The 21,584-nt window shown below is 39.2% G+C and overlaps 1 protein-coding gene and 1 long non-coding RNA gene across 3 annotated transcripts in view; one reads left to right on the top strand and one right to left on the bottom strand.

Moving 5' to 3' along the window:
• LOC128685056 (metalloreductase STEAP4) overlaps positions 1 to 21,584 on the bottom strand; it is a 192,906-nt gene that overhangs the window by 162,466 nt on the left and 8,856 nt on the right. The window lies entirely within an intron of this gene.
• LOC138855152 (uncharacterized) lies at positions 4,073 to 20,536 on the top strand. Its single transcript, XR_011394311.1, has 2 exons — positions 4,073 to 4,453; positions 17,321 to 20,536. It is a non-coding gene; the product is annotated as an uncharacterized lncRNA (long non-coding RNA).

The raw sequence follows: 21,584 nt of genomic DNA, 5'->3' as shown, positions 1-21,584 counted from the left end.
CCCCTTCAAGGCAGGCAAATTTGAAGAGCTGGAAAATGTACAGAGAACCTTCACAGCTCGTATAAACTCAGTCAAGCACCTAAATTACTGAGTACTTGAAGTCCCTATATCTGTACTCCTGAGAATGTAGGCGAGAAAGATACATCATAATCTACATCTGGAAGATACTGGAGGGATTGGTCCCAAAATTAAACATTGAAATTATTACTTATGAACACAAGAGTTTGGCAGACGGTGCATGATGCCTCCAATGAAAAACAAGGAAGCGATGAATACACTGAAAGAGAACTCAATAAGTGTTAAAGCATGCAAGGATATTATAACACAGTATAATGAAGGACATGGTATATACAAAGGTGTACATTCCTCAGGATATATATACTATGTGTATATATCCTGTGTTCGGATTTTTAACCCAGGGGAGGGTTAACCACCCAGGATAACCCAAAAAAGTTAGTGCATCGTCACGAACTCTCTGTCTTATTTCCTTAAGTAAGTAAGTTTATTCAGGTATACACAAATACAGTTACATAGATTATCATACATAGCAGCATATGTGTAGAGAACCTGGGATAACCCAAAAAAGTCACAGTGACTTATTTCCATTGGGGTCCTTTTACCTTATTATTATAATATAAAGGTTATAATATTTTCTTATTATTCTATAATGAAGATAACATCTTATTATCATACTAAAAAGACTATCTACTACACTAGGGTCATTAAGACTATCTACAATACAAGGGTCATTACTAGGAATAAGGTAAATTTACGTGTGTTAGCTAAAAAATAAAAAATCATTCCCCTCCCTTTCTGTAGCTACATTCATCAGACACCTTTTGGCACTCTTCTTGAACTGGTTCATGCTATGACTGGCTTTGACATGTGCGGGCAGTCTATTCCATTCCCCAGGATGCGACCCACAACAGTCGACTGACTGATACCCAGGCACCTACTTATTGCTAGGTGAACAGGGACAACAGGTGTAAGGAAACATGCCCAATGTTTCCACCCATGCAGGGGACTGAACCACGGACACTGTGTGAGGCGAGTGCGTTGCCAACCGAACCACGGGGCACCCGTGTACTCACCCAATTGTGGCTGCAGGGGTCGAGACTCAGCTCCTGGCCCCGAGTGTATATACTTCGAGAGGCATATACACAGAGAGGTGTATATCTTTCTGTATATATACACCGAGAGGTAAGTCTCTCAGTATATATACACAGAGGAGTGTGTATCACTGTCTTTGTAAGTTTATTCAGGTATACACAAATAAAGTTACAAAGGTTAATTATCATACATAGCAGCAAGACTTTACTTTAATCTTTAACGTCGTGATTAAGCAATCACGACCGTGGTCTGCAGGTTATATCCAGTCGTCTTAATGACCCCCATGCAGTCGATAACCTTCAAACCTCACAAAGCGACCATTACTAACGTCCCTTGATTGTCAACATCGCAAACAGAACAAATTACTTCAGTTACACACATAACATACTAGTTCTCTCTCGTTTTCAATGATGGAACAACTATCAGAAACTGATCTATATGACCCGTTTGCAGTTAGTAAAAGGAGGCACATATCTATGGTGCATTCCCCCTCAAGGAAGGTTCCTTGATGTTGGTGAGGGGCTCTTGATTTAGGGAATTGGATCTGTGCTCCACTTCCCCGAATTAAGCCTGAATACCTTCCACATCCCCCCCCCAGGCGCTGTATAATCCTCCGGGTTTAGCGCTTCCCCCTTGATTACAATAATAATAATATGGTGCATCCAAAAAATAAGCAGACTCTTGGATATCACTACTGCCTGGCTCTGGCTGGGTTCCCCTCAAGGAAGGTTCCTTGATGTTGGTGAGGGGCTCTTGATTTAGGGAATTGGATCTGTGCTCCAGTTCCCCGAATTAAGCCTGAATGCCTTCCACATTCCCCCCCAGGCACTGTATAATCCACCGGGTTTAGCGCTTCTCCCTTGATTATAATAATAATAATCTGGCTGGGTTATAAGTATCTTTGGCAGGTTAAATCACCACCACCAGATGTACACCAAACGAAATGTAAACTTTTGCCAGATTGACTATTGTCACACCCTGCGTCATTATGTACTGGAGTGCGTCACAACTTGCTTAAGTATGTACTGGAGTGTGTCACACCTTGCGTCATTATGTACTGGAGTGCGTCACAACTTGCTTAAGTATGTACTGGAGTGTGTCACACCTTGCGTCATTATGTACTGGAGTGCGTCACACCTTGCGTCATTATGTACTGGAGTGTGTCACACCTTGCGTCAGCATGTACTGGAGTGTGTCACACCTTGCGTCAGAATGTACTGGAGTGTGTCACACCTTGCGTCAGCATGTACTGGAGTGTGTCACACCTTGCGTCAGAATGTACTGGAGTGTGTCACACCTTGCGTCATTATGTACTGGAGTGCGTCACACCTTGCGTCAGCATGTACTGGAGTGTGTCACACCTTGCATCAGCATGTACTGGAGTGTGTCACACCTTGCGTCAGCATGTACTGGAGTGTGTCACACCTTGCGTCTGAATGTACTGGAGTGTGTCACACCTTGCGTCAGCATGTACTGGAGTGCATCACACCTTGCGTCATTATGTACTGAAGTGCGATAAAATTAATGAATTCAGAGACAACTCACTCAGAAATGTTCAAGGCATGTCAAAGTATTTTATCCACAGTGATATATTACAAACCATTCTGGAAAAATACCCTGACTGTGCTTGTAAATAAAGCATTATAACTGTAAATAAAACAATTCACACGTCCACACCCGTGGGTTATCCTAGGTTCTCTACACATATGCTGCTATGTATGATAATTCTATGTAACTGTATTGTGTATACCTGAATAAATTTACTTACTTACTTACTTAATTGTGACCAGATCTACCTGGAGTTCATCACGATGATTCATTACTTGGGTCATAATTGTGACCAGATCTACCTGGAGTTCATCACGATGATTCATTACTTGGGTCATAATTGTGACCAGATCTACCTGGAGTTCATCACGATGATTCATTACTTGGGTCATAATTGTGACCAGATCTACCTGGAGTTCATCACCTTTGTAACTTGAATAAGAATAAGAATTTTGTTTTGACATGATACATGGTTGTACAGTTTAATATAATAGTTGAGTGTACATGCCAAAAGCCCCTTAGTATGCTGAACATTTCTGGCAAAACTTAAAAATTAACTTAAGATTAGGAAGGCAATAATGGTTCATATGGTCATTATATAAGTTACATTGAGTACAAGAGAATTTAATATTGTATTAGGTAATGCTACATGGCTTTGATAAGTCTAGTAGAGAACAATTACACTATTGAATTAGTTTATTAAGATTACAGTACTACAATAGAACAATTTACAATATGATGTGTTACAATTTAGCAATATTTAAAACAATGAAATTAAGACATCCTAATTTTGAGGTGATTGAGGAATCCTCAGCACAATATGAGTAGCTTTTGAGTAACCGGTAGGTATTAGGTACACTTTGGCTGCAATCTTTTGACTACCTCCCACACCATGGGTATGATGGGGTAAGATAAGATAAGATAAGATTTCGTTCGGATTTTTAACCCCGGAGGGTTAGCCACCCAGGATAACCCAAGAAAGTCAGTGCGTCATCGAGGACTGTCTAACTTATTTCCATTGTGGTCCTTAATCTTGTCCCCCAGGATGCGACCCACACCCAGGTACCTATTTGCTGCTAGGTGAACAGGACAATATGTGTAAGGAAACGTGTCGAAATGTTTCCACCCGCCGGGAATCGAACCCGGGCCCTCCGTGTGTGAAGCGGGAGCTTTAGCCACCAGACCACCGGGCCACCTATAGGTTGCATAAAGATATTAAATAAGGATATGAAAGGGTCTGCCCGAAATGCCTAGGCTTGCTAGGCATGCTAGTGGCCTTCTTTGTAATTGTTATTTTATAATAAGTAAACCACCCATTGTAATCTTTACAGAGAAACAGACATTTCAATTTCAATTTCAATTTCAAACTAGGTGAGTTTGGCGCCCCAGCTTTTCACTGGGGGGGGGGGGGTGTTGCACCACCTGTCGAGTCCACCTGAATAAAAACTTACTGCCCGAAATGCCTAGGCATACTAGTGACTTTCTTTGCAATTAATATTTTGCAATATGTAAACCACACATTGTAAGGAAGGAAATAAACATATTTCCCTAGCTTGATCAACTTAACAGAGTTACCGTAGCTAGTGTGAACCTCCGCTTTTTGTGTATCAAACTCTCCAAGTTAGGAAAAGTTTGTTGCAGCGTTACACACCCCTGAAACACTGAAACACACTGGGCAACTGTTGATACACATATCATCAAGAAGCTGGTAGTGTGCAAGGAGGGCGAAACATCTACAACATCCTATAACCAGACGTAGGATAAAGAAGACGAGAAGTGGGAGTCAACACATTGTGTAAGTCAAGAATAAAGAATTTATTTGTATAGTTTGCAATGTGTAATTACAATTATGGTTTGTTAAGTATAAAGAAAGCCACTATCATGCCCGGGGTATTTCCGGCAGACTGATCCTAGTACATAATAACTACTTAAATCTAGACAAGATAAGTGGTTAACTTTTACCCAAAAAAGTCAAAGTGACTTATTTCTATTGGGTTCCTTTTCATATATTATTATTATACTGTAAAGGAGATAATAACTTATATTATACTATAAAGGTGCCCCGTGGCCTCGTGGCAAAAGCTCTTGCTTCACACGGTGAGAGTCCGGGTTCGATTCCCGGCGAGGGTAGGAACATTGGGTGTTACCTTACACTGGTTGTCTATGTTCACCCATCAGTAAAATGGGTACCTGGGGTGTTAGTGGACTGGTGTGGGTCGCATCCTGGGACACAACTGACCTAATTTGTGGGAAATGCTCTGCATAACAAGGGACTTTCTATTTAGTATGTCATTAATGTCAGCTAGTAAGTTTATTCAGGTATACACAAATACAGTTACATAGATTATCATACATAGCAACATATGTGTAGAGAACCCAGGATAACCCAAAAAAGTCAGACAGAGTGACTTATTTCCACTGGGGTCCTTTGGGGGCCTGTATACCTTGTACATGTACTTGTAGTAAATAAAGATATTATTATACTGGGAATAAGGTAAAATGGGTTATTTATATTTACATGTGTGTGTTAGTTAAAAAAAATAAAAAATCATTCTCCTCCCTTTCTGTCACTACATTCATTAGGTACCTTTTGGCTCTCTTCTTGAACTGGTTCATGCTATGACTGGCAGGCAGTCTGTTCCTTTCCTTTATTACTGTAAAATAAAAGGTGTTTGAAGCCTGGCCACTGACTGTGGGTACTACAAAGTTGTGCTCTCCCCCTATTATAATATTAATAATAATAATAATAATAATAATAATAGATCTACCTGGAGTTCATTACCTTTGTAACTTGTTCAGCTATCAAAACTTTGGGGCACAGTCCCTGGACCCATTATGTATCTCTAATCTTTTGACTACCGCCCACACCATGGGTATGGGGTGCATAATAAAGATTTTATTATTATTAACACATCGGCTGTTTCCCACCAAGGCAGGGTGGCCCGAAAAAGAAAAACTTTCATTATCATTCACATCATCACTGTCTTGCCAAAGGTGTGCTTACACTACAGATATTAAACTGCAACAGTAAAGATATTAAACTAAAAAAACTATAAGAATAATAATCTTGAAGTTGCACATAATAAAGTGGAACGATGTATATGATTAAGCGATTGTTATATATTTTTATTAAGTAAATACATGTTCTTGTAGGTAGTAGGTTGGTAGACAGCAACCGCCCAGGGAGGTACTACTGTCCTGCCAAGTGAGTGTAAAATGAAAGCCTGTAATTGTTTTACATGATTGTGGGATTGCTGGTGTCCTTTTTTCTGTTTCATAAACATGCAAGATTTCAGGTACGTCTTGCTACTTCTACTTACACTTAGGTCACACTGCACACACATGTACAAGCATATATATATACATACCCCTCTGTATCAATCACAGCTGCTAGAAAAATGACAGGATGGATAATGAGAACCTTCAAAACTAGGGATGCCAAGCCTATGATGACACTCTTCAGGTCGCTTGTTCTATCTAGGCTGGAATATTGCTGCACACTAACAGCACCTTTCAAGGCAGGTGAAATTGCTGACCTAGAAAATGTACAGAGAACCTTCACGGCGCGCATAACGGAGATAAAACGCCTCAATTACTGGGAGCGCTTGAAGTTCCTGAGCCTGTATTGCCTGGAACGCACGCGGAAGAGATACATGATTATATACACCTGGAAAATCCTAGAGGGACTAGTACCGAACTTGCACACGAAAATCACTCGCAACGAAAGCAAAAGGCTTGGCAGACGATGCAACATCCCCCCAATGAAAAGCAGGGGTGTCACTACCTGGAGGTTATTCCGGGGATCAACGCCCCCGCGGCCCGGTCCACGACCAGGCCTCCCGATGGATCAGGGCCTGATCAACTAGGCTGTTACTGCTGGCCGCACGCAGTCCGACGTACGAGCCACAGCCCGGCTGATCCGGCACCGACTTTAGGTATCTGTCCAGCTCTCTCTTGAAGGCAGCCAGGGGTTTATTGGCAATTCCCCTAATGCTTGATGGGAGGCTGTTGAACAGTTTTGGGCCCCGGACACTTATGGTGTTTTCTCTTAGTGTACCAATGGCGCCCCTACTTTTTATTGGCGTTAAGAGACAATACAATAAGTGTCAGGGGGCCCAAGACTGTTCAACTGCCTCCCAGCATACATAAGAGGGATTACCAATAGACCCCTGGCAGTCTTCAAGCTGGCACTGAACAAGCACCTAAAGTCAGTACCTGACCAGCCGGGCTGTGGCTCGTATGTTGGATTGCGTGCAGCCAGCAGTAACAGCTGGTTGATCAGGCTCTGATCCACCAGGAGGCCTGGTCACAGACCGGGCCTCAGGGGCATTGACCCCCGGAACTCTCTCCAGGTAAACTCCAGGTAGTTCTTGTTCTTGTCTATTTCCTCTTATCTCCATGGGGAAGTGGAACAGAATTCTTCCTCCGTAAGCCATGCGTGTCGTAAGAGGCGACTAAAATGCCGGGAGCAAGGGGCTAGTTACCTCTTCTCCTGTATATATTACTAAATGTAAAAAGAGAAACTTTCGTTTTTCCTTTTGGGCCACCTCGCCTTGGTGGGATACGGCCTGTGTGTTGAAAGAAGGAAGAAGAAGAAGAAGAAATACATGTTCTCTTCTCCGTAAAGAAATACACTGTTGCATCTTACTTGTGTTATTCTCAGTTTATTCTGTTGGGAATTGAAAGCGTGTTTTTTTTTTCACTGTACAGACATCAAATTATTTAACCAAGGATAAGAAACAATTTTCTCCATGGGGAAGTGGAACAAAATTCTTCCTCCGTAAGCCATGTGTGTTGTAAGAGGCGACTAAAATGCCGGGAGCAAGGGGCTAGTAACCTCTTCTCCTGTATATATTACTAAATGTAAAAGGAGAAACTTTCGTTTTTCCTTTTGGGCCACCCCGCCTCGGTGGGATACGGCCGGTGTGTTGAAAGAAAAGAAGAAGAAACAATTTGTTGGGATATTTTTTTTTTAACTCAGAGGAGGGTTAGCCACCCATAATAACCCAGAAAAGTCTCTACGGTATAAAGAAACATTCCCGACATTTCCTCTCATACCAGAGATTGAACCATGGATGCAGTGTGTGAGGCAAGTGAACTGCAAACCAAACCACAGAACCTCATAACCAAAAATTATGTGAGTTGGTATTATTCTCAACGCTGTGGATAAAGTAAGTTTTAATCCAGGTTCAGTACACAAATTTAAATTTTTAAAATTATCTTGTATAGTAACTTATGTGTAAATTAATCTAAGATAACTTAATAAAGTCAGAATGTGACTTATTTCCTTTGGTGTCTTAGGAATGATTAGATTGTTATTATAATCATCAAGAGGAAATGTTTAACCTACAGGGGTCATATAACTCCTGGGAAATGACTGGTAATCAAGTTTTTCATCCAAGGAAGGAGAGGGGTAACTCCAGTTCCTTAAATCAAAAGCTCTTCACCAGCTTCAGTGCAACCCCCTCCCCATGAAAGAAGGGCATTGTAAGTAAACAATCGTGCCATTACAATTTCGTGAGGCATTGTCTCATTGTTCACAGCAAAAGGTCCACTGCCCACAAACAATTATTACAAACTTAAAAATGTATATTAATATCATTAATTGTACTACCTCATATTAATAATATAGTAAAATATTGATTGTTTGTATTCTACCACTCTTCACCTGTGAAGAGTGATGGTAGTCTTTAAGTATTAGGTTAAGTCTGCCCGAAATGCCTCAGCATGATAGTGGCTTTCTTTGTACCAATCAAGTTGTGAAATGTAAACACACATTGTAACCTTAGCAAAGAAATAAAGTTTTTGATTTTGATTTGATTAGCACCAGTAGTAGGATACTTCATTCTTGGATAAATCTTAATTTGTCTTTGTAGGCAAGATTCCTGATACAGAGGATTAAATTTGTCACATCTCCCACGTATATCTATATCACTGATACCAGTGTTGCTCATATAGATCTGTGTTTTAACCACAGCTCCCTCAAGTATGCTGTAAGCAGTAAATTTTGGCCTAGACACGAGTCTGTCATGATTTTTTTTATTTTTTATTATTATCACACTGGCCGATTCCCACCAAGGCAGGGTGGCCCGAAAAAGAAAAACTTTCACCATCATTCACTCCATCACTGTCTTGCCAGAAGGGTGCTTTACACTACAGTTTTTAAACTGCAACATTAACACCCCTCCTTCAGAGTGCAGGCACTGTACTTCCCATCTCCAGGACTCAAGTCCGGCCTGCCGGTCTCCCTGAACCACTTCATAAATGTTACTTTGCTCACACTCCAACAGCACGTCAAGTATTAAAAACCATTTGTCTCCATTCACTCCTATCAAACACGCTCACGCATGCCTGCTGGAAGTCCAAGCCCCTCGCACACAAAACTCCTTTACCCCCTTCCTCCAACCTTTCCTAGGCCGACCCCTACCCCGCCTTCCTTCCACTACAGACTGATACACTCTTGAAGTCATTCTGTTTCGCTCCATTCTCTCTACATGTCCGAACCACCTCAACAACCCTTCCTCAGCCCTCTGGACAACAGTTTTGGTAATCCCGCACCTCCTAACTTCCAAACTACGAATTCTCTGCATTATATTCACACCACACATTGCCCTCAGACATGACATCTCCACTTCCTCCAGCCTTCTCCGCGCTGCAACATTCATCACCCATGCTTCACACCCATATAAGAGCGTTGGTAAAACTATACTCTTATACATTCCCCTCTTTGCCTCCAAGGACAAAGTTCTTTGTCTCCACAGACTCCTAAGTGCACCACTCACCCTTTTCCCCTCATCAATTCTATGATTCACCTCATCTTTCATAGACCCATCCGCTGACACGTCCACTCCCAAATATCTGAATACATTCACCTCCTCCATACTCTCTCCCTCCAATCTGATATCCAATCTTTCATCACCTAATCTTTTTGTTATCCTCATAACCTTACTCTTTCCTGTATTCACTTTTAATTTTCTTCTTTTGCATACCCTACCAGATTCATCCACCAATCTCTGCAACTTCTCTTCAGAATCTCCCAAGAGCACAGTGTTATCAGCAAAGAGCAACTGTGACAACTCCCACTTTATGTGTGATTCTTTATCTTTTAACTCCACGCCTCTTGCCAAGACCCTCGCATTTACTTCTCTTACAACCCCATCTATAAATATATTAAACAACCATGGTGACATCACACATCCTTGTCTAAGGCCTACTTTTACTGGGAAATAATTTCCCTCTTTCCTACATACTCTAACTTGAGCCTCACTATCCTCGTAAAAACTCTTCACTGCTTTCAGTAACCTACCTCCTACACCATACACCTGCAACATCTGCCACATTGCCCCCCTATCCACCCTGTCATACGCCTTTTCCAAATCCATAAATGCCACAAAGACCTCTTTAGCCTTATCTAAATACTGTTCACTTATGTGTTTCACTGTAAACACCTGGTCCACACACCCGCTACCTTTCCTAAAGCCTCCTTGTTCATCTGCTATCCTATTCTCCGTCTTACTCTTAATTCTTTCAATAATAACTCTACCATACACTTTACCAGGTATACTCAACAAACTTATCCCCCTATAATTTTTGCACTCTTTTGTCCCCTTTGCCTTTATACAAAGGAACTATGCATGCTCTCTGCCAATCCCTAGGTACTTTACCTTCTTCCATACATTTATTAAATAATTGCACCAACCACTCCAAAACTATATCCCCACCTGCTTTTAACATTTCTATCTTTATCCCATCAATCCCGGCTGCCTTACCCCCTTTCATTTTACCTACTGCCTCACGAACTTCCCCCACACTCACAACTGGCTCTTCCTCACTCCTACAAGATGTTATTCCTCCTTGCCCTATACACGAAATCACAGCTTCCCTATCTTCATCAACATTTAACAATTCCTCGAAATATTCCCTCCATCTTCCCAATACCTCTAACTCTCCATTTAATAACTCTCCTCTCCTATTTTTAACTGACAAATCCATGTTTTCTCTAGGCTTCCTTAACTTGTTAATCACACTCCAAAACTTTTTCTTATTTTCAACAAAATTTGTTGATAACATCTCACCCACTCTCTCATTTGCTCTCTTTTTACATTGCTTCACCACTCTCTTAACCTCTCTCTTTTTCTCCATATACTCTTCCCTCCTTGCATCACTTCTACTTTGTAAAAACTTCTCATATGCTAACTTTTTCTCCCTTACTGTCATGATTGTTCACAGTATAAAAATATTCCTGCCCCAAACAGTGCATGATGAAGAAAGCAAACCCCTGATCATTTGTTTTAAATAGCATTGAGGTGATTTCTAAAGTGGTTTTTAACCCTTTCAGGGTCCGTCCCGTAGATCTACGGCTTTACGGTGAGTGTCCAAACCGTAGATCTACGCCATGAGCTCAGCTCACTCTGATAAACTGTGAGTGGTACATTTGGGCCTAGATATGAGAGAATACATCTATGTGGTATGTGTGCACCACATAAAACAGATCCTGCAGCACACTGTGTATAATGAGAGAAAAAAAATTAAATCATGATTTTTCGATTAAAACAGCAACTTTGCAGTGTTTTTTCGTATGTTTTTTATAGTTGTATTTGCGATTTCTTGGTATCATTTGATAGAATGGAAGACATATTACAGAAATAGAGATGATTTTGATTGGTTTTAGCACTGGAAATGGCTTGAAACTGAGCTCAAAGTAGCGGAAATGTTAAATTTTTGCCGATATTCAAGAGTAAACAAACGACCTCACACGTCTAATACACATCAGCTGGTGGGTCTAATATACATTCACAAATATGGTGATGATATTTATACAATTATTACAGTATTGAATAACAGTAAATCTTCTATTTTTTGGTGTGAATAAAAATTCATTATGTGAATAAAAAATCAAAATGGAATTTATTTGTAAAGCCTCAAAACATAACTAATGAACAGAGGAAATGTTAGTTTAGTGCCAGGAATGCCTACATTGTTTATTCTGGACCCTATTTTGAAATTGGAATATTTTGAACTTTGTGTTAAATTGGCCAAATTAACAATTTCCGATCACTTTATTTTGTAGTTGAAACAGTTGACTTGGCGATTTCTTGTGCTCAATCGATAGAATAGAAGTAATACTAGTGAAATAGCTAAGAATTTGGTTGATTGGAATAATGTAATTGGCCTAAAATGGGAGTCAAAGTCGGCAAAATCGCCGATTCGTAAATATCGCTGACACATCAAAATTCGCGAGAGCATAATTTCGTCAATTTTCCACCAAATTTCGTACTTTTTGTTTTATTACCTTCACAAAAAGATTCTCTACGATTTCATAAGAAAAAATAACAAATTTTTTTTTTGAAAATTCTTGGACACTGGTGCGTGACTCCAGATTTGGGCCTTGGACCCTGAAAGGGTTAATTCTACTAGCTAGAATTCCCTAGTCTTGTTTTTCATCCAGCCTGTTTAAGTTCTGTATAGGTGTAATAGCTTATAGGTGTAATAGTTTTTTCTTTCCCCAAGAATAAAATGTTAAATGTTTATCAGTCAGCAGTGCCTTGATGTAAATAAGAACATCTACTCCAGTACTATGTGCTATCACTTATTTTTTCATGAAGTCACTTGTCTGGAACCTTACTAAAGGCCTTATGAAAGTTCAGATAAAGAGTGTCCCAGAATTCATATACGTACATACAGTTGACACCCGACTTGAACGTTAAGTAACAAATACTGTTCAGTATTAATGTAACCATTATTTAACTACATGTATTCTTCCTTTTCACTGTCTGAACATTGCTAGAGTTCAGGCATTTCACAGAGCATCGTCATTGAAGAAATGATAGTAAAAAAAATTTGATTGGGGGTTTTGGAGAGCAGAGGAACACAACCCTATTGTTTCCATATGTTTCTCACTCCATAAGTCCCATAAATCATTGTTAGTGCATTTTTCAGGAACATAGCCTGTGCGAATTATGAATGTCCACTGTATTTCATGATCTGTGATTCAGTTATACAGTATTCTTACCAAAGGCTATTTCATGGAGACCTTTGTTTATTCACATTTTTTCTTGGTGCTCATTGTCTGTTTGCTTGGTGCACAACCTCTAAATTGAAAAATAACCATAGGATTTCATTCCAAATGTATTCATTCTTTGTTAAGAATTCAGTATCAAGCAGTTTAGAACAGTATTTAAAGAGATATGGCCAGAAATCTTATACATAACTCTGAGATATGAAATTTCTTATTATCTGCAGGTTCAGGATTCATGTCACCTCCAGAAATTTAATCTCTTGTTTAATAAATACTCTTTAGATTTAGATACATGTTCATCAAAGTGACTTTGAATTCTACTGGCTATTATTGGTTCTAATAATTTGCTCATCATTGAAAGCAGGTTAACACACCCTGAATAATTCTCACATTAGTAATTCTCACATTAAAGATCAAGACGAGAGAAAACTCTTAGGAATACATCTTGACTGCAGCCTGAAATTCAATACTCGCATTTAACACACATCTACAAAAATATCCTATCATATATACAGGAACTCCACACAAATAACACTCGCCTCACACACTTGAGTGTCTGTGGTTCGATCCCTGGCAAGGGTGGAAACATTTCTTACTCCTGCTGTCTCGTTCACCTAGCAAGCAAGTAAGTACCTGGGTGTTAGTTAACTGGTGTGGGTTGCATCCTGGGGAAGACAAGATTTAAGGACCCCAATGGAAATAAGAGTCTTCATTGACACTCTGACTTTCTTGGATTACCCTGGGTAGCTAACCCTCTGGGGTTTAAAATCCAAACAAAACTTATCTTATAAAGGACTCTAAAATTTAGAATTCCTATTCAAAAGATGCAAAAAAGTTTCCCTTTAGCCACTTGCTTCAAAAATATTGTCAGAAAGCACCTCCTAAATCTGACAAACCTACTTATGCCATTTATATTCAATCCTGATGTATTCTAAGCACCTAGGTAGTAGGTTAGTAGACAGCAACCACCCAGGGAGGTACTACTGTCCTGCCAAGTGAGTGTAAAACGAACGCTTGTAATTGCTTTATATGATGATAGGATTGCTGATGTCTTTTTTCTGTCTAATAAAAATGCAAGATTTCAGGTACATCTTGCTACTTATACTTACACTTAGGTCACACTACACATGCATATACAAGCATATACAGTGGACCCCCGGTTCACGATAATAATACGTTCCTGAGAGTTCATCGTAAACCAAAATTATCGGAAAGCGAATCAGTTTTCCCCATAAGAAATAATGGAAATCAAATTAATCCGTGCAAGACACCCAAAAGTATGAAAAAAAAACTTTTACCACATGATATATTAAGTTTAATGCAATATAACAATTACAATAACAATAATAACAATAGAATAATCACAATAGAATAATTGACACTTACCTTTAATGAAGATCTGGTGATGATTGATGGGATGGGAGGAGGGGAGAGTGTCGAAGTTTTTAATGTTTAGAAGGGGAATCCCCCTCCATTAGGACTTGAGGTAGCAAGTCTTTTTCCTGGGTTACTTCCCTTCTTCTTTTAATGCCACTAGGACCAGCTTGAGAGTCACTGGACTTCTGTCGCACAACATATCTGTCCATAGATACCTGTACCTCTCATTCCTTTATGACTTTCCTAAAGTGGTTCACAACATTGTCAGTGTACGGGTTGCCAACACGGCTTGCAGTAGCTGTGTCAGGGTGATTTTCATCAAAAAAGGTTTGCACTTCAAGCCACTTTGCACACATTTCCTTAATTTCAATAGTCATTAGCACCCTTGGTCTCGATGGGTTGGCACTAGAAGCTTTCTTGGGGCCCATGGTGACTTATTTTGCAGAAAAAAGCACCAAAAACAGTGATAATATGGATAATCTAGAATGTACCGAATGTATCCTTAGATGCGTGCACACTGGCTGGCTTGTAAACACTGGACATGTCTCGTACGAATCGTATCGCATACCGGGTTTTGTAACGGGAACCGAGGCAAATTTTCTGCGATATAATGCATCGGTTACCGGTTTATCGGATACCGATAGCATTGCGAACCGGGGGTCCACTGTATATACAAACACCTCTGGGTTTTCTTCTATTTTCTGACTAGTTCTTCTTGTTTATTTACTCTTATCTCCATGAGGAAGTGGAACAGAATTCTTCCTCCGTAAGCCATGTGTGTTATAAGAAGTGACTAAAATGCCGGGAGCAAGGGGCTAGTAACATCTTCTGTATATACTACTAAAGTTAAAAAGAGAAACATGTTTTTCTTTTTGGGCCACCCTGCCTCAGTGGGATACAGCCGGTTTATTGAAAGAAGTATCGATAGCAACCCTGTTGATCCAAATCACATAAGCATCCATACTGATGTTCACATTATCACCAGTCTGTTTCATCATACATATTAATTTCAAAATACAGTGGACCCTCAGTTTTTGGCCGTTCCGCTTATCGGCCAACTTGGTTATCGGCTGGTTTTTTGGCTTCAGTTATTGGCCATTATTGCACTTATTGTTCCTTCTTTCTTATGTTTTTATGTACTTATCAGCTGTATGGAACGTGCCAACACGCCCGCTACCAGCCTCTTGCGTCAGTCTGGCTCTCTCTCTTGGCAAGTGAGGAAGCTTCTGCTCATTCATCCAAACATTTCCATTGTTTTTGGTGGTTATTGATTAAGTGCAACTGCAAAATAAGTAACCATGACCCTGAAGAAAGTTCCTAGTATAGTTTCTTTGGTAAAGAAAGTGAGAAACACGATGGAATTTAAGAAAAGTTGTTGAAAAGTATGAGTGAAGGAGGGAGAAAGAGGGGAGAATGTGCCTTCTTCAGTGATTCTGTGATATGTACGATACTAAAGCAGCAGGAGTCGATAAAGGCTATAGTGCCAGCCAGCAATAAAGTGTAGTATTAACAGTGTAGCAAGTAAGTCAAGCGAATAAGAGATAGAAAAAGGACGGCACAAAACTTTACTCCTCCAATGTTATTGGAGGTATATAGGGCCACTGACAACACTGCCGCCCTGCCTATCTTCTGCCACCCTAAACCAATGCCAGCATCTCCTCCAAGGTACAGTAAGTAAATATTTCTTATTTATGAAGTGTAAATATTTCTTATTTATAAATTATGTACATTGTTTGTGTGAATGGTGGTGGTAGCACTGCTGCTGCCATTACCACCACTAATATGTACAGCTTATGCTCTCAGTGGCTTTTATAACCCAACAACAACACCACCATCACCACCACCACTCGACATACGTAATGACATATGTTATACATTCTAGAGTATGTATCATGTTTCTATGTTATTAATATTGTTTATTATGTCATATTAGATGAATTGTGATAGATAAATAAGCAGTAGAGTTGATAATAGCATCACATTTAAGCATTTTGCCCTGTCTCCAAACTAAACTCTCCTCCCTCACCGTTTTGCATATGCCAACAAGACTCTTCAGTAAAAGTAAAAGTGATTTAAGTCTTCATTTATCCGTTTCATTAGTGATTTTATTTAGTTCTCATTGTTTAGTGTATGTAAAACTAAAGTTTATCTTTAAAAAATGTATTTTTTGTTAATATTTTTCAGTGTCTGAAATGGGTTAATTGGATTTACGTACATTAATTCTTATGGGAAATACACCTACCATCCGACTTATGACGACTCGACTTATGACCGTGTTTTTTATGCCAAATTTCTGGGATATAAACAAGTGTTTGTGTTGTACACAGTGTTTATCCTAAACCTTACAGTATAAAATACAGTACTAACAGCATAAAAAATAAAGTAAAACATGAAATACCAAAATAAAACAATAAAATAAAGTCATTACAAAAATGTTATGTTGATATTCAGTAGTAAAGTTCGACTTACGACCATTTCGACTTATGACCGGTTTCTCGGAACTGAACTCGGTCGTAAGTCGGATGGTCGGTGTATTATTTTGGTTTTCGGCCATTTCAGCTTTAGGCCTACCTTCTGGAACGGATTACGGCCGATAACTGGGGGTCCACTGTATCATAATTCATTAGTACAGTGGACCCCCGGCTTACGATATTATTTCATTCCAGAAGTATGTTCAGGTGCCATTACTGAACGAATTTGTTCCCATAAGAAATATTGTGAATTAGATTAGTCCATTTCAGACCCCCAAACATACACGTACAAATGCACTTACATAAATACACTTACATAATTGGTCGCATTGGGAGCTGATCGTAAACCGGGGGTCCACTGTAAATTGTTACATTATATAAATGTCAAATATGGCAAATTATAGCATTCTAATAAACTCTTAAATTTGTCTCATTATCTAATAATTGTAAGTTAATTTTAAAGCTTTCCAAAATGCTCTGCATAACTAGGATCTTTCTATAAAGTAGTTTATATGTATCCGATGCCAATTGTATACTGTTTCACTTTTAAGAAAAGACACTGTATTTCACCTTATAAAAATAAAGTTGTTAGTTTTTTTGTTTGTTTGCATGGTGATTCTTTTCAGTCAGAAGGAAGTGCTATTCTTTTGGCCTCATTTCAGTCTCCTAAGTAAATTTAAAACCCTGCATTATAATGCCCTAAGAAAACTAGTCATGAGATTATTAATTTATGCTTAATAAACAATTATTAATTACTTTTTAAACAGTACAGTTGATAAGTTTGTTCTTCCTACAGAGAACTCTTCCCAGTTAACACAAATGAGGAAACTAGAGGAAGTTAGTCTTTTGGAAACAGATGAAGACAGAAAAGAAAGAGATGAAGACAGAAAAGAAACAGATGAAGATAGGAAAAAAATAGATGAAGACAGAAAAGAAACAGATGAAGACAGAAAAGAAACAGATGAAGACAGAACAGAATGCAGTGATGCCTCAGAAAAATTTATTAACCAAGTTCGTCCATTTAATATAGCACTGGTGCGATGGGCTCTTTATCGTTCTCACAAAAATGTGCACACACGTGCAGATCTTCAGCAAAAAGGTGCTTGGAAATTTATTTCTGGGTCTGTACTCGTAATATTTTTCTGCCTCTTTGTACTGGGCCTACTTCATCTTCAAACCAAGTTAACCTTGACGTCATCCAATGTTTCTAGCATGTATCATATTGTCTATCTAATTATCTACTCTGTAATTTTCTTGCGAGGAATAGTAATATACATAGATCCATGCGTCTTTGGAATTATGATAGCATACTATCGATGTTTTGGTGACTACAAACCATACCTTTATAATGAGAAGTTGGAAATAATGGATGAATGTGAAATACTCCAAGAGAAAGAGACATTAAAAGACTATAAATAATCTAACTTAACATTGTTGGTGATGGTAGAAACTAACGAGTTTCATGATGCAGCACCTTGGCCAAATGTGAGTCAGTGTTTTGTAGGCTGGCAGTCAGTGTATTGTTGTAGGCTGGCAGGTGAATATTTTTTATGCCTTATACTCTAATGTTATATTCCAAAATAAATGAGGGTACAGAATTTTAAAATAGTGGTGTACTGCTTATAAATATGCATTTATATAGCAGCTATTTGGGTGTTTGCTTAATTTTGCACTGGGTCTCTTCAAACTCAGACTTGATATTTTTATGTAATGGAAACATTTCAAGTAATGTTTAACCCTTTGACTGTCGCAGTTGTATACGTATATACATCTTACGAGCCAGTGTTTTTGACGTATTAATACTCCAAAATTCTAGCGGCTTCAAATCAAGCGGGAGAAAGCTGGTAGGCTCACATGTGAGAGAATGGGTCTGTGTGGTCATTGTGTGCAGTATAAAAAAAATCCTGCAGCAAGTAGTGCATTATGAGAAAAAAAAAATGCCAACCATGTTTTTGGATTAAAACGCCGACTGGACTGGCTCACTGTCAGCTATGCTGACTTGCATTTCTGATAGATCTTCACGCAGACCAATTTGCATCACTAGCACAGCTTCAGTTGCTGTAGTACCGGAGCCCCCATTCCCCGGCGTCACAGAGAAATGAGCCGGTATCCTGCCTCCAAAAATATACCCTGCTGGAGTCCTGTACAGGCCAATGCCCTCCTTGATAACCCTTCTCGTAGACACAAATTCGTCTAGGTCATCTCCTCCTAGCAAAATTCCTACATCACTGATGTTATCGGTGGCAATATCTGGTTCTGCCAGCATGAAGCTGGCGGAACCAGCCAGTATTTATGGTTGTATTCTCATTTTCTTGGTCTCATTTAATAGAATGGAAGACATATAACAAAAATAGAGATTGGTTTCACGATGACAAGGATCTTGAAATTGAGCTCAAAGTAGCGGAAATGTTAATTTTTTGCCGATGTTCAAGAGTAAACAAATGATATCATCCAATAAGTGTCCAACTAGCCATTCTGATATGCAGTCACGAATAGGTTGACATGCTTTATACAATTATTACAACAATGCAGTAGTCTGCATAACAGTAAATTTTCTATTTTTGTGTGAATAAAAATTCAAAATAGAAAGCAAGAGTAATATAAGAGGGGCCAGGAGACGTGACTGATGAACAGAGAAAATGTTATCTTAGTGCCAGGAATGTCTGCATTGTTTATTCTGGACCCTATTTTGAAATTGGCATCTTTTTTAATTTGCATGAAATTGGCAAAATTGCCAATTTCTGACCACTTTATTGGGTAGTTGAAATCGGTAAATGGGTGGTTTCTTGTACTCAGTCGATAGAACAAATAGAAGTAGCTGTGAGTTTAGTCGACTGGATCAATAGAATTGGCCAAAAATAGGGCTCAATGTGGGCGAAATCGCCGCTGCATATATATCACTGAGATCGCTAACTTCACAAGAGCATAATTCCATAAGTTTTCTATCAAATTTCATACTTTTGGGGTCATTGCCATCGGGAAAAGAATCTCTATCATTTCATAAGAAAAAATAATTTTCTTTTTTTTATTTAATATTTTGCGACGCAGATACTTCAGGATTTGGGGAAGCGACAGTCAAAGGGCTAAAGAGTGATAAGTGTCTTATAGTTCAATGATAAAGCATTTGGCTCACAACTGGAAGGACTTGGGTTCGAATTTTGTGTACTTGCCTATGTTCACCTTCCAGGTACCTTGGAGTTAGCCAACAATTGTGTGTTGTATCCAGGATGAGAGAGCTTAAGGGTTTTGATGGAAATAATCCACACTGCTTGGCTTTACTAGGGTATTTTGAGTTTTTAATTCATTCAGGAAAGAAATAGAATAGCAGCAGTGGCAGCTCAAAGCTAAAATTAGTGGAGGTGCTGTTTCAGAAAATTTTTAGCCATTGTTTTAATACTGTGTAAAATGAAACAAGCATATAAAGAGAAAATTTATACATAAGAATATGTTGCATGGTTTTTAAGCACAACACACGTCACTGAGTCAAAAAAAACACTTCACTTGCACAACAGGGTCGGCACTGCGTCAGCAACAGTGCTCTCTCTACCTAGCATGCAGCTATGTGCGCATGCACACAACAGCCAAACACCGAGTCACTGGAACTGTGAAGCACACAGTTCCATACAAGGATTTTTGTAATTTTTTCATGTACTAGGAGATGGCTACTGACATTAAGCTTAAGGATTTTATAATGTATAAAGAATTAAAGAAAAAAAAAAGACTCATTATATTGAATGTTATCAAAATAGGGGGTGCTGCAGTTCTGCAGTGCCTATACTGTACATGAGCCGCCACTGAATAGCGGCTGTAAACAAGATGGTGCACACTACTGAGTAGGTGGTGTTTTGTGTGGAAAACCCCTATTATTATGTTGGCTGCAGATAATGTATTAAGCAGATCAGCAATTACATGTTAGCAAAAAAAAGTTTGGAGAAACAGTTGCATTTATAAGCTTCTTTCTACCTTTTTTTTTCTAATATGTAATAAGCAATACAAAGTTGACTAAAGTAAAGGTTTTCATATTCCTTGAACGCTTCCAGTTCATATATGCCAATGCTCGGGTGTTGGCAAGAGGTGTGGGGTTAAAAGATAATCTAACACAGAGTGGGAGTTGTCACAGTTGCTCTTTGCTGATGACACTGTGCTTTTGGGAGATTCTGAAGAGAAGTTGCAGAGGTTGGCAGAAGTGTTATAAGAAGAGCAGAGTATATGGAGAGTAAAAGAAAGGTGAGGAGAGTGGCGAGAGAGTGTAAAAGGAGAGCAGATGATAGTGGGAGAGGCACTGTCAAAAAATTTTGATGAAAATAAGAAAAAGTTTTGAGAGCGAGATAAACAAGTTAAGAAAGCCTAGGGAATGAATGGATTTGTCAGTTAAAAACAGAGTAGGGGAGTTAGTAGATGGGGAGATGGAGGTATTCGGTAGATGGCTGGAATATTTTGAGGTACTTTTAAATGTCGACGAAGAAAGGGAGGTGGTAATTTCATGCACTGGCCAGGGAGGTATACCATCCTTTAGGAGTGAAGAGCAGGGTGTGAGTGTGGGGGAGGTGCATGAGGCATTACATAGAATGAAAGGGGGTAAAGCAGCTGGAATTGACGGGATCATGACAGAAATGTTAAAAGCGGGGGGGGGGGGGGGGGGGGGGGGATGTAGTGTTGGAGTGGTTGATACTTTCGTTTAATGAATGTATGAAAGAGGGGAAGGTACCTAGGGATTGGCAGAGAGCATGTATAATTCCTTTATATAAAGGGAAGAGGGACAAAAGATATTGTAAAAATTATAGAGGAATAAGTTTACTGAGTATACCAGGAAAAGTGTATGGTAGGGTTATTATTGAAAGAATTAGGGGCAAGACTGAATGTAGGATTGTAGATGAGCAAGGACTTTTTAGAGTGGGTAGGGGATGTGTAGATCAAGTGTTTACATTGAAGCATATATGTGAACAGTATTTAGATAAAGGTAGGGAAGTTTTCATTGCATTTATTGATTTAGAAAAGGCATATGATAGAGTTGATAGGGGAGCAATGTGGCAGATGTTGCAAGTATATGGAATAGGTAG

This window comes from Cherax quadricarinatus, chromosome 5 (assembly GCF_038502225.1).
Source record: "Cherax quadricarinatus isolate ZL_2023a chromosome 5, ASM3850222v1, whole genome shotgun sequence".
Lineage (NCBI taxonomy): Eukaryota > Metazoa > Arthropoda > Malacostraca > Decapoda > Parastacidae > Cherax > Cherax quadricarinatus.
Note: the sequence above shows the minus strand (reverse complement) of the source record. Positions and strands in the feature narration are given on the sequence as shown.